Below are 14,676 nucleotides of genomic sequence, written 5' to 3' on the forward strand. Positions count from 1 at the left end.
CATTTTAGGCTTTAATTTAGCAAAAATATCGTATCCAAAAAACAAGCTCACGCCAAAATATTGCAAATAGTTGTAAAAACGAACGAATTAAGTGCAAAGAATCAAGAAGCATTTTAGAAGCACGCTTTAAGCTATAAAAGTTTAAACGATTTGCCTGTATATGGTTTCATGACTTCACACTTTGGTAGCTGTAAAAACAAACGATTTGCGCCCATGCTCGAGTGGATAAAAACAAAAGACAATTAAAAAAAAAAAAAAAAAACAGGTAAGAAAATTACATTCGATCATGACCGAAACTTTAATACCCGTCACCGTTATCTTACAAAGACTACATTTCATGCTCTATAATAGAGAGTGGTCACGGATGATCTTTTCTATTTTCAAAGTAAAAGTTTTTCCATAGGCGTGTTCTTAAAAAACTTTAAGTCACTTGTAAATTCTTTTTCAAATTTGTAAGCGATATTTTTTTTATTTTTGCTAACGGGAGAATGTTTGTCATAAATACTACAAAGTTGCGCAGACTGACAGACGGACATGTTTAGATGCATTCGAAATTTGAAACTGGCCACGATCTTAAATATATATATTGTGGGGTCTGCGAAGCTTAAAAAAAGCTTCTGCGTCTTATAAAGGTGTTGAAAAAAGAAAATAAATCTTGATGAACTATATATAGTAGTGCATAGGCGTGATATAGTTTTTCCATTTTTCCACGGATACTACAGCTTGGCCCAAAGAGTACATGTTCAAATTTTTGTACATTTATCTGCTATAGTTTATGACAAATGAGCAAAAGACTAATTTTGTATTCCTTAGGTATAGAAAATAGAGGTGCTCTCAGTTTACATGGTGCTAGGGGCTTATCCTTCGACCGATTTGCCCCAATTTCAATACCAAACTGCATGCAAGAACTTCCACTGCTTCTACCAAATGTTATGTCGATGAGATCATTTTTGCGACCAGGAGGATGTTTACAACAGCCATTGTGCAAATATACAGAGGCATAGGCGGGCACGCATAAATCTCTTTAGTATTTTATACTAACCAAGACTATACATATATTTTGCGAGGTTTTCTGATACTTCCTTCTGGTCGTTGCAAACAGTTTGAAGAACTGAATATACCCCTCACTCTTCGGTGATGAATATAAAAAGCAAACTGAAATATTATCTCTCATACATTTAGTCAGTTCCTTACATGACTACGGATTATATAAAAAAAAAAAACCGATAAATTTGATGGTTTATAAGTGAAGCCATAAACTCGATTTGGCTTCCATTTTCAAATTGTGCGATCACAGAAATAAAATGCAAATAAAAGTTACAGACTTTATAATATGTGATATACATATCCGCGTTCCGAGTAGCATCGCAGGAGCGTACCAACACTGAAACATCCATTTTTGTTTTTGTTTTGGTCGTGACTTAAGAATTTGATTGTACCTATTAAAGACTTTCATTGTATCTGCTATACCAGAGAATACGATATTTGATAAAAAGTCACAGCAACTGTGACAAGAGAACATAGTTTAGCTCTTATGGCTATTGACTGGTCGCAACGTCCTTAAAAAAGAAGTTGATAAATAAGAATTGTGTATTCCAAGAATAACAGGAGGACGCAGAAAAATATTTAACAATTTTATGCTCATGTCGACGAAAGCACATCACGCTAATAATATTGTCTTTTATGTCGTAACTTAATGCATAACAAAGCAATGACTTTCCATTCGCTTTCTTAAACAATTTCAAGTAAAATTTAATTACAGCGCATGTGTTTGCGTATGTATTTCTCTCTTTCAAAGGTATGAAATGTCAAACAATAATTAAAATAATTTTTGGCCGCGCAATGCCTGCGCAGTCTTATTGTGCAGTGTTATTTAAACGAAATTCAAAATATGATATGACTGGTTAGCCTTGGAGAGATTAAAAATCTGCAATCATTCAAGACACTATACTATGTATTACCCCAATGATTTATTGTATAAATAAATCGTATTAAAGAAGGCTGCTTTTAGTGTGGACACACATATCGCAACGGAAGATCCCACAAGTAATGCATTATATGATATATGAGAAGCCATTGGAAAGGTTGATTAAATATATGAAAAATTATTACGTTTACGTGGAAATGAAACGTTCTTAACTACGTTGGCAGAGATTTTCAAGAAACATCAACAATTTTGTAGAATGATTTGCAGACTATAAATATAGAAAATAAGGCAAAAATTTGTTAAGTCTTTCGCCTTAAGTCGTAGGTCCACTAAGATCGTAAAGAAACCGGTGAACAATACTTGCGCCGTGAAAAATGTTTCCCTGAATTTTAGATCGAAATCGCTTATATACGATTAGAATTAAATTTTTTTATACCTACTACTGTAACAAAGGGGGTCATTTTGTTTTTTTTTTCCAACCCAAAAGGAAGAAGCTTCAGAGACGCTATATTCTTGATCAGCGTGAAATTCTGATCTGATTTAGCCACGTTTGTCCGTCTGTGTGTCCGTGTGTGTGTGGTGTGTATTTTTGATCCTTTCGTGGTCGTAAAAATTAAGATATTATTTTCAAATTTAGTAGAAACATTGGAAGTTTCTGCACGCAGGTCGGTATTGAAAATGAGCCTGATCGGTCGGATCAACAACTCGCAGTGGAGCGTAAATTGAACGCAACTCCGTTTTTTTTTTTTTTAACAACAAATTTTGGAAATTTGCTAGTTACTCGGAAATTTTTCACATTTACATTACGAAACAGTGTGTTCTTTAGGTCTGAAAATGGAAAAAATCGGCCATGCCCATACAAAAGTTACGAATAGCTAAGTTTTGCTTTTTTTGACTTTTTTTAAATTTTATGCTCATTTATAAGCATAAAGGCGAACAAGACCGTATGCTCAAAAGTATATTTTATACACTCCTTAAATAAAGATGTATTATCCGCCTAAAAATGGATTAATTCTAAAATGAATATGATAGACATCGCGATTAATTTTTTCTTAATAATGCCAGCGATATGGGTATCAAATAAAAGCAGTTGAAGAGTAGAATACGAAAAACGTACTGGGAAGTATGCAAGATTCGGCTATGGGCCGAATTTCTTTACTCACGGATTTAACGGAAATTTTAATTAGTGCAACTGATATACACAACAAGTGTTAATTTCATTATTCAAAGGTTCGATTATATACTTTACGCAATTTCGGATCCATAGTTCGAGGCTTTGCAAACAATGTACTCCTCACGAGTATATAAAGCGAATGTTATTAGAATATTTAAAATTCCGTTCATAATAATTGCGTACATACATTGACTGTGACCGTTTTAACGTCAATTATTCTATACTTTTCAGTAATCAAATTTTGAACTTGCTACTATTTTTTTCCAATAATCGACTGTAAAAAATTCGAAATTTTTTAATTTATTTATTTAAATTAAATAATTAAAATATTTAACTTAAACATTGTTTATTTTGTAGTATTTATTGCAAAACGTTTCGCTATTTGATAAGATTTTATTTAATTTGTGTAATAAACACACACACAACATGTATTTTGCATTTGCAATTCTCATAGGAAAATGTTTATAATCGAATAATTTTTTTATAAATGTATGCAAAGCGATTTGTGATTGTATCAATTTCAAGTAATTAATATTTTTGAATATATATATATATATAAATAGATTGAGGCATAAATGTATTTGCATTGGAAGTAGGTAGAATCTATTATTCGTACTTACCCACTATAAGTGACCGAAATAAACCGGTTTTTGTTTTCATTAAATTGATGAGGATTCAGTTAGTCTTCAGTCAAATGAGGAGTCAAAAAATGCATACTCGACATGTAACGCTTCAGATTTTTTCACAAGGCGATAGCGCTAAGGCGGCAACTGACGAAAATATGCTGCGTATACTGTGAACTGTGCGATAACGGATCGGACAGTCAGAAATTGGTTTGTCAAATTCCATTCTAGATAGACGACCTTAAGACAAGACGTCCGTCCAACTTTGATGACAACCTTTTAAAGGCAATATTGGAGTTAGTGAGCAACAGGTATTGCATAGAAGTTGAATATTTCACAATCAACTATTAAACTAATATAATTTTGTTATCCAATGAGAAGGAAATAAATGTCTGATAAAACAACGGAAGTTACTTATGACTCGACCTTATATACATATATATATAAAGATCTCAATTTACATCGTTTTGATTTGATTTAGATTTTATCTATTAGTTTTACTATATTCTTTCTTTCCCTTTCTCTAGCCACAATTAATGCTTAGTAATCGATATAGAATTTACGTTTATAATTCAAATATCAATGTATATATATGCGCTTGAAGTGAATAACATAAATGGTAAACATTTTTTTAAATGCAGCTTAAGTAAATTGAAATTCAGATATAATTCATTAAGTAAGTAAATTAAAAATACTTGATCATTTAATAATTAAAGCTAGCTACTGGCATCTAAATTATAATATTATTATTGAATTACTTAAATATTTATTAATTAGCTTTAAAATACATATTCGATATATTTATACATATGAATATATACATATATATATATATATATATATACGAATAGACAATCAAACTTACTTTGAATACATACAAGTTGCTTTGTTTGCTTTATTCTTGAATACTCTGAAAAGAGAACAATTAAAGATATGGTTAATTAATTATTAAAACAATGTAAACTTGTATAATAAGCTTAAAAAAATAAATTTAATCAGATGGTGACGTTTTAACATATTAAACAGTTAATCATTCTTTTCTCATCACAATGCTACGATTGAAAATTGCATTGTCATATTCTTGCAAACAGCTGACCAACGTACGGCTGTCGCTTTTTCCTTTTCTTCTCATTTTAAATGAAAATAAACAAAGAAATTAAGAAAGAAAATATGAAATTTTTCTCATTTTCATCGCATAATGGAGAAAAAAAAAAACTTTTACGAACAAGAAATCAAATTAAAAAGTTCCTAGTCGGGCATGTCCGACTATTAAATGCTCTACACGAATTCACTGATACAATGTTTCATCGTAATTTATCAATAAGTGTAACATTTGTTACTGTACGACAAAGTTTTACGATTTAAGGGAAGTTTTATATAACGAGTAGTCGGAAACATACCGAGCCCCGGATTGTTCAAATCAAATATACTAAATCACTGTTTTCACCAGTCAAAATATCTAAAGTTTTCAAAGTTTTTAACAAGAAATATTAAAAATAGATATTTTGTAGAGTAAGGTTTTAATTGGAGTATGGTCGTGAAACGATTTTTCAACAAGTGGCCATCCTGGGGACAGAAATATCGCTGCACCAGTTAAATCGCTTGGAACTGCTTGCAACTTGAACATCAAATACATAGACAAACATAGGAAAGCTAGAACGATAGATGGGCATACATTTTTTAAATTTAAAAAATCATTATGACCTTGAATCTGCAAATAATAACACGTAGATCTATTTTATATTTTAATAAAACTGGTGTAGGGTGTAAATATTCAGTATATATCCAAATTTTAATCAGACTAGACGTTGCCATCAAAAAGTGAAGACTCGTATTAACTCGTTAGGCGGGAAACTCTGAATTTCTTTCTATTCAACTGTCAACCGCACGCTTCCCCGTAGGTTTTTATTAAAACTTTTAAGGAACTGTTCCTGTTGTGCAACATTCGAAAACTAAAAGTTGACCCCTACGTTTTGAATTAGCTTTTCAAATGTGCTTACCTTTCAAAAATTTATTTGGAATATTTTTTTGGAAGATTTAAATGTGAGCGACCCTCTTAACGGAGCCCTGCTTTATGAACAACTTTCGAGCAATAATTAATAAGACTAATTAAGTTAAATCATTTTTCTCTTTCACTTCGACAAAATTTGGAGTTGAGTCGAGTTCGATTGAAACCCGTTCAATAAGTAACCATTTCTCTATGCTTGGTTTCGGATATTCTTCACTGATATCCTTAATACATTGATAACAATGTCATTAAGCGAAACGTGAGCTATGTTATCCTAAAAAAATTGTAATTAACGATTTTAAGATTTTTTTTTTTTAGTGGCAATAAAAACTAACTGAAGTGATAAAGGGGAACATAACGGATGTTAAAAGTAAATAAAAAGAATAAAACTTAAAAATACCATAGTGAGAGAACTCCTTCAAAGGTCCATTCAGTTGTGAATAAGAAAAATAGTTTTTCGATTTTTATGTGCAATACTTGTGAAAAAAGATATTCTCACCATCTAAATTAAGGTAAGTGTAGCCTGTTACACGTACTATTTTATTTTTTTTTAATGCAATAAATTTTTTTCTATAAATGTAAGAGAAACTAAGCAAATTATTTAAGAATTCTTCTTACATGTAGTACACTGTGTACATGCTTACCGTAACTGAATTTAATGGTATTAAATGAATGCATGCAACTGCAGAGTATATCATGGAAAACCCGAAGCGTTGTAATCCTTACTTATTGCTTCATGCTGATTTTATTATTTACAGGCATAACAGCAGGCATGTCATTACTAATTTATAGCCCATATATGCGCTTATGAAGCAACACAAAACGGAAGGGAATAAATATTGCCTAAAGCTTTAATAACGACGCCTCAGCTATGAATTTATGCGAGCATGAATTGTTTACCTATTAATGTCAATTCGTATGATGTGATCGCAATAAAAATGTTTTTTCCTTTTCATTTTTAAAGATTCTGTAGAAGATTTCTTTTGTCGCTAGACATAACATATATATAAAAATAATATTTTTTTTTCTTTTTTCTCTCTTTTTTTCATATTCTACTGAAGTGTATCGGATAGCAATTAATGATCATTTGATAAATGCTCTGTTTTTTCTCTCGTCATATATCATCATTGAAGACAATTTTAGATTTTAAATCAAATATCGATAAGAATTTCATATTCTTTTTATACACAGTTGGGTAAATAATGTCTGCACTCTCTCTCTATTCAATAGCTATACCGAATAAAAGCCATTCAGTTCAATGATAAGACAAGTGACCAATAAGTGTCCATTGCATCTGACACTTTCAATGATGATTGCAACGATACTTGTGTAAAATTTCTTACATAAATATATGTGTATCCAGATACTACGGCTTCTTTTCACTTTTCCAAATAGAAGTCAGTCAGAGATATTATAAATATTTGTACGTGTGCGTGTCAGTGTTAAATAAAAACTAATATATCAGAAGATATTTATAATAAATTTTTATGCAGCTTTAACTAGAAATTTTTATAATGATATTTAGTAATTAAAAAATACTACTAACAATACTACCATTGAATTTACTTGTAGTATAAGTTCGTAAAACCGTGACTATATTAAGGAAGAAAATCAATTGAAGCGTACACAAAGTAATTCGTGTTTACACTGAATGCTTTCCTTTACGACGCGGCGAGTCATCTAATATTTGATTCGTTGAATTCCTTAAAGAGGAAAATAGTCGCATAGAAATTGTTGAAACAATTCTACTTAATTACAATCGTGTTGGGAAGCTTATCACTTATCATAGGTAATTTAAATTTCACTCCCTACGCATACTGTACCTAAGATTTCCAACATTTCTACTAATAACGTGACGATGCCATGATGGAATAAATTCTACCGTAATCTTCTTTGATTCTATGAGCACCTTAAATCTGCCTACGACAGTTGCTGAATCGAGATGATTAAGCAATAGCACTTCGGCATTGGTGTGAAAACTTTAAACTAGCTCCGGCAGTTTCTCGAACCTCTTCATACAAAGAAAATTAAAGTTCATAAGACAAAAAGATTTAGTTTTCAATGCTTTATGATGAAAATTAGATCGTAATAGTAATTTAAGATAAAAAAAAAAATTAATTTTACCACATTTGGACCATCTCGGCCTATTTGTTGGATCCTGCCTTATACACGTCCGTCTAAATATTAATTTATGATGAAAATTAACACGTAATAGTAATTTGATATAAAATTTGACTCTACAATATTTGGACCACGTAAGCTTATTTTTGTACCCTACTCTATATAAGGATTTTCAGGAAAGTTTTACTTTTTTAGGTCAGAAAAGCCTACGTTTTATTATGTTATGATGAAAATTGATCCATAATAGAAATATGACATAAAATTTGACTCTACAAATTTTGGACTACGCAAACTTATTTTTGTGTCCTATTTTATATAAAGATTTTCAGGAAATTCTTAGTTTTTTAGGGCAGAATAGCCTAAGTTTTATTAGGTTATGATGAAAATTGACTCATAATAATAATTTGATATAAAAATTGATTGCTCTGAATTTTGAGTATGTACCTCAAATTTTGAACTTCTTGGCAACAACCATTCTTAGGGAAAGTAAGTCTTTATTTGCCAAGGAGTGCAATTTTTAATATAAAGTTCCATAATAATAAGTTCTTTTAAGAATAGGCTGTAAGTTTTGTGTTGTATGGCAAGAATAAGAATTGTTTTAGACAACGTAGTGTACGGTATTGATTATCAAAAAAAAAAAAAAAAAAAAAAAAAACGCAAACCCTTTACTTCATAAAACAGACTTATGTTGTGCGTATAAATAAAAGTCTATGTAATACAAGCAAAGGTACCTTCTTCAGCTTTGATTTGATTTGTTGCAATTTTTAACTCCACCATTTAAAAAAAAATCTGAAGTAAATTGGAACATACGTTTATATTACCATACAATTAATCCCTTATTTTTTATAAAACATCCATACTTTGTGGCAATTATACGTTTAACAGTGTTCAAGAGTAAACAGTTGAGAAACATTCTAAAAACATATGTTTTACAATAATTAATCAAGTTTGCGGTTATCTAAAACGAAGACAGATTAACACAATTGTTATTATATATGCCTAACATATGTTAGAATAGCATATATATAAATATATTTCAATGAAAATTTAATTGCAAGTCGCACGCGATCCATGACAGGAAAATTGTGCCTGCATTGAGGAAAGCGAGCAAGTATGCCACACTTTGGGGTGAAACTAACGTGCCGACCATTCCTATAAGATACTTTTCCAATTGCGTGCGTTCGTGGTAAAATTGTAACAAATTTCCTCATCGACGACTTAAGTAACGTTCGTGAATATATCATATATATATTCATTGGAACGATGACTTTTATGCCTTGCAATTTATAGTTAATAATAACTTTTATGTCTAACTAATAGGTCAATGATGCCTACTTTCATATTCGATCGATATCTATCAGTTGACAACTTCGTAATAATCTTGGCAAGTACTTTTACAAACATTTTCGAGTGCCCTTGCCGATCAGCTTCGATCGAGCTGATATTTGGTAAAGTCTGCAACTTTGGCCTTTAAGCGAATGACGTCTTCAAGGCATTTTGTACAACAAGTTTTATGGGGACAAAATCTTACGAATTTTTAAGTAACCGACTCTATCAAATTTCTTGATAGTTGCGATGTTAAATTTCTACAGAGCATATATGGACAGACATCAGATAAGTAGATGGACAGTTATGATTCAGACTTCTTTTGATTATTGTATAAATCCGCACAAATCTGACATAACTTTACCATAAGCGGTTTTGTGCAATATATAGACCTAAGTTGTAGACATGATTCAACAAATTGCCTTTGAAGTCTCAACTGTGATTGTTTTCAATTTTCATGTAATCGCATTGCTGAAGTACAATATCTGTGGCAGACTTTTCTTTTGTACATGTAAAATCCCGATTTACTTGATTTTCGATTGAATTTTTTTTTATCAGAGTATAAGTAAAATATTATTTATTATATAATTGCAAAAATCCCATACGTAAGTGTGTCGTATATTCGTCTGCTTTACAGTAATTTATAAAAGAGTAGTTTATACAACAATGCGTCTGACACGGGTGGCGCCCATAATTCGAATCGCTTGCTTACTATTTATTTTTTAGTCACCTTCTCGATAACTCGAGATCTGTGAGAGTTTGTCAAGCAATGTTTATTCTAGGCTATGACATTTCAGACTATGACAAAATTACCAATGAACATAACTCAATAAATAAGCAAAAGCATTCATTTTCTTTTTATATAATTACAACACAGTCACTGTAAGATTTCTCGTGATTTTGTCTGTGGGCAGAGCGAGTCCAACTTTCAGTAAAATGTACCAAAAAACATCACCTAATAGTGGTCGTGCAGCTTTTCAATATTTAGATAACATGTCGTTTTTTTGCTAATGCGGCACATGAAAATGAAAAGGTTTACCATTCCTGGCTTAAAATATCGTAAAAGCATGTAGATATTTGTTAACGTTCGCGCAACAAGCGTTGTTCGGATACATTATAAAGGTAATAAACAATTTGATACGTTAAAACGCCTACTAGCCTATGCTTTCGATTATACTGAATTTAAAGAATCGTTAAGTTCCCACCTTCTTGTCGATGCATATAACTGCAATTGTCAGATGAACGCAGCAATCATAAAACTTGGCGATGCATTTATGCATCCACGATGTGAAAACAGTTGCTCTTGTAAGTGCCAGGCGATAAGGCGCCATATATCCATTATCAAAAAAACCAGTTTCCAGTGTATGCATGAAATTGCCCTCTGATTACGTTATACCCTACAATTGGTAATACAATACATTCAATTATAAACAACATAAGAAACCATGTAGCAATTTATTTATTTATTAAGTTCTGAATGTTTTTAATTATCATATTACAATTTCCTGACTTTTTGACGATGTTTATCTTTCACTGTCATTTTAAACTTTATTCTGCTGACCACCATTCATATATTTAAATATTTATGCATTCGGTATATGCATGCCCCCCCTCCTTGCCTAGGTGCCATTGACTTTCCATCTGAATAATTTAATGGTTGTTTTTTCTTTTTTTTTGCTCTTTTAACTGGTATGTATGTGTTTTGGCTTGTAAGCCTTAGGTTAAAGCATAAATCAATTTTATATTAATGTCGATTTTCATTGCAAATAGTTGAGGTAGGAGTTACTTTGTGCTATCATCGAACATGTTTAGACATTGATAATCTCACGGCAAACACTTAAGGAGGAAATATTTTTTATTTCTTATTATATTTCTTATTTGTAGTGTTTGCAAGATTTATAATCGAGCACATGTAGAGATAACAACACACTGTTTTTATAATAAATCTAAATACATTCGATATAAAAATTTTAACGCATTCAAATCTGAGAAGAATTATGTTTCACATATATAAATACATATTAATATAAATTGCAAGAGAACTTTACCATAAGGAATTTGGACATATGCATAAGTTATAGAAAACATCTGGTAGACTGCTTAGAAAAATCGATTTAATATGTGTACTGTGTGTGTTTGTTCATTTGTTGAGATTATTGAGATTATATCTTAAAGTCGTCTTTGCCTTTGACTGTAGATCTACCTCTAGTTCTATATATTATATTAATTTTCAATCAACTAACTATGTTTTAATATGCGGTTATAAACGTGTGTGCATTTCGTTTCCTAAAAAAATATAGGTTGCGGCCATTCTCTAAATCTTTCTCTTTTCCCTCTCCCCAAGATACCATTTTTTTGAGAACTTTTTTTTTTTCGTTTTATTATGACCAATCACTTAGGGGATGTATCCTATCCTTATAATACTGTAGCGGTCAGAGAAAAGCAAGGCAAGAGAAAGAGATAGCGGGATAGAGATCGCTGTCAGAAAGTGTTACACTTTGATCAATTGTAAGATTGATTCACTGCGCAAAGTCTACCGCACCTTCAACGTGAATCCGCGAGCACTGAATCGCAAGTCATATCTACTCGGACAATGACCCCGAATACATGCGTAGGAAGCATCACCCGAGCAACTCTGTGTCTACATTAAAAAAAAAGAAATGGTCCGAAAAAATTATATATGTTGTGCCAAATACCAGCATCACTGTTAAATATTAAGAAATAATTATTTTATATATATGCACACATAAATATATCATATGTAAATTAAGCTAGACTTATATAGACTTATATCTAAAATTATAAAGAAACACTTATTTGTGGAGTGAAAACATTATTCCAGATAAAATAGAAAATCAAAGTTAAACACTTTTTGGTTCCTAGTCCCGGCGATACGCACTAAAATAAATGAATTTGAAGTCGTAATGTAATAAAAATGATTTCTTGCAGATGTCTTGAATAGAATGTGAACTTTTGCAGGTAAGATTAAGTATGCAGTTTATCTTGGCTTAGGTAAAAATCTCTAAATCCCTAATGGCTTTTTTTTTCTTCCCTACACTTTAAATTAATGCATTCCAGTTTATATTTTGAAATTTTAATATGAAATGGTAAACTTAATTAGTGAAAATAACAGAACGTTCTTTGGCGATAAAAGCTTAATTGAGTTTAATGTTAGTTTAAGTTTTAACCCTGTACAATTATAATCTTTTTTTTTTTTTTTTTCTTTTTAGTTACTATTCATTCGTTACTCGAATAAAAGACCTACTGGAACACGTGAATATTCTGCAATCATTATGGCCAATTACCTTAACACACTTACATAGCAAAACAAACTGCGGGACATGAATTTAATGAATTTCGTAGAAAGACGGAATATGACTAAGTCTGAGCTATACATTATGTGTATCGATATATTTAATATTTGAAAGAAAAAAACAACCTTTGATAAATTTAAATAATTTAATGCCGAAACTACTCTCTACAAAGGAGTTGGTATAAGAAATACAATGTCGACATCCGGTCGACATGGGAGCGGAAGGAGTTAATAATTCAATTTATCGATAATTTACTTTGCATGAGCAAAACATTAACTGCATTCCATTGACATGGCCAAGTGAGCATATAATATTTTTATGTCATTCTTTCTTGCTCCCCTGCCACCAGTGACGATAAAAACATGGAGAGAATATATAAGCTATCGCAGAGGAGCTACCTGTAATAAACATATTTTATTAAAGATATATTTTTTTTTAACTTCAGACAAACTTCTTACAAAAACCAAATTGATTTAGTTCTGTCATCAACAAGATCTTTCAACTTGGAGCAATATACTCGTCTTTTTAATCACCTAACAATCATTAGCTTATTGCAAGCATTCAATTCTATAAATATTATGTACGAATATGTTTGAATGCGTAAAGTATCGTATTAACAGAATATATTGAAACAATTTTCATTCAGTTTTTTCATGCATTTTCCATGTAATATCTAACGTTGTTCAAGTTCCCGTGCAAGATGAAGGGTAATGTAAAAGAGGAAAAACAATAACTGTAAATAATAAGAAATGGAAGCATGTTGATGATAAGAACTTCGCTGAAGTGAAAACTAATCCTACATTATGAAAAGCAAACAGAAAACTCTGCTATTTTTCTTTCCCATAAGCTGTGCAATGGATTCACTGCAATGCTAAATGAGACTTAGCTTAAAGGTAAATCGACCGTAAGTAAGCAAACAAACCAAAAATGCAAAATAAAATGATTCTAACCGCAGAAAAGTTAAAAAAAAAAAAAAAAAACAGAAAAAAAAGCCAACCTCTGCGAATAGTATATATTGTACGACAACAAAATGAGCTACTTAAGGCTCATATTAGTTAATAATAAGTGCATAAAAATGCTACTGCTTACAATTGCGAATGAGAAAAAAATCTGTTCTTATATAAGAAGATGACCTTTGTTCAGATCAATAATGCCGACATTAATAATAATGAACCCTATTTTCATCCCACTGGAAAAATGACAATTATGTTATTTAAATATGGCTTATAGTCGCAAAGCAAAATGGTATTGTTACGGAAACTTATAGGCGCTTTAGATTGAGGAAAATTTTTCCGAATTGAATGGATTTTTGTTACGTGTTTGCAGAGTCAGAAAAATGAATGCAAAAATTATTTGTATTTAATATTTTCATAGTGCACTCTAACTTCAATAATAAAACAAGAACTTTCTCAAAAAAACAGCTAAGCATTTTTATGTAAAGGTATTGTGTGGTATTTAACGTTTATTTAGAATAATACGCTTTGCGTCGCTGTCCTATTACATCGTTCAGTTTGTTTACACAAATGCAGCGAATTTCAACTATTAATGTTGTGCAGCATAATACTCTATAAGGGAAACCAAAGCAAGCAGGTTACATTAGTCTTAAGTAGAATTTTGAATGACCTTCATCTCAAGCATATATATATATATATACACCCGACCCATTTTTTACGTGCAATTAATTCTACATCGCTTTGCAGAAACCAAAAATAAAATTCAAAAATCCTGAAAACACTTATTTTGACTTCATTACTCTGGATTACTCTGTCATTGCATCCCCGCAAAGTAGATTAGCATCTTATATACCCAATTGCAAGTAGATTGCAAATAAATTGGAATTGAAATTGTAGCATTAATTGTGGACGCATGTTAGTCTTAAGGAAATATCTTCAACATCGACAGTTGCGGCAGATGCAAATATGAAAAATTTTCGGTGTTTTTCGAAGTTGTGCCGATTCCTAGCCTATCGGCTATTGCGACCGTGTACACATAACAAATATTTTTGAACTTAGGGCTTTTAATCAATCAAGGCGTATGTGTGCCATATAACAGCTTTTTCTGGCTAATTTTGCATTTCGATAAAGATTATGGATCAAATTGACCCATTTTAGTAGAAACAGCTATATGCCATCGGTATTTCGAAAATTAGTCTATGTAAAGATAAATTGATCATAGATATTTTC

This window comes from Glossina fuscipes, unplaced genomic scaffold (assembly GCF_014805625.2).
Source record: "Glossina fuscipes isolate IAEA_lab_2018 unplaced genomic scaffold, Yale_Gfus_2 3, whole genome shotgun sequence".
NCBI lineage: Eukaryota > Metazoa > Arthropoda > Insecta > Diptera > Glossinidae > Glossina > Glossina fuscipes.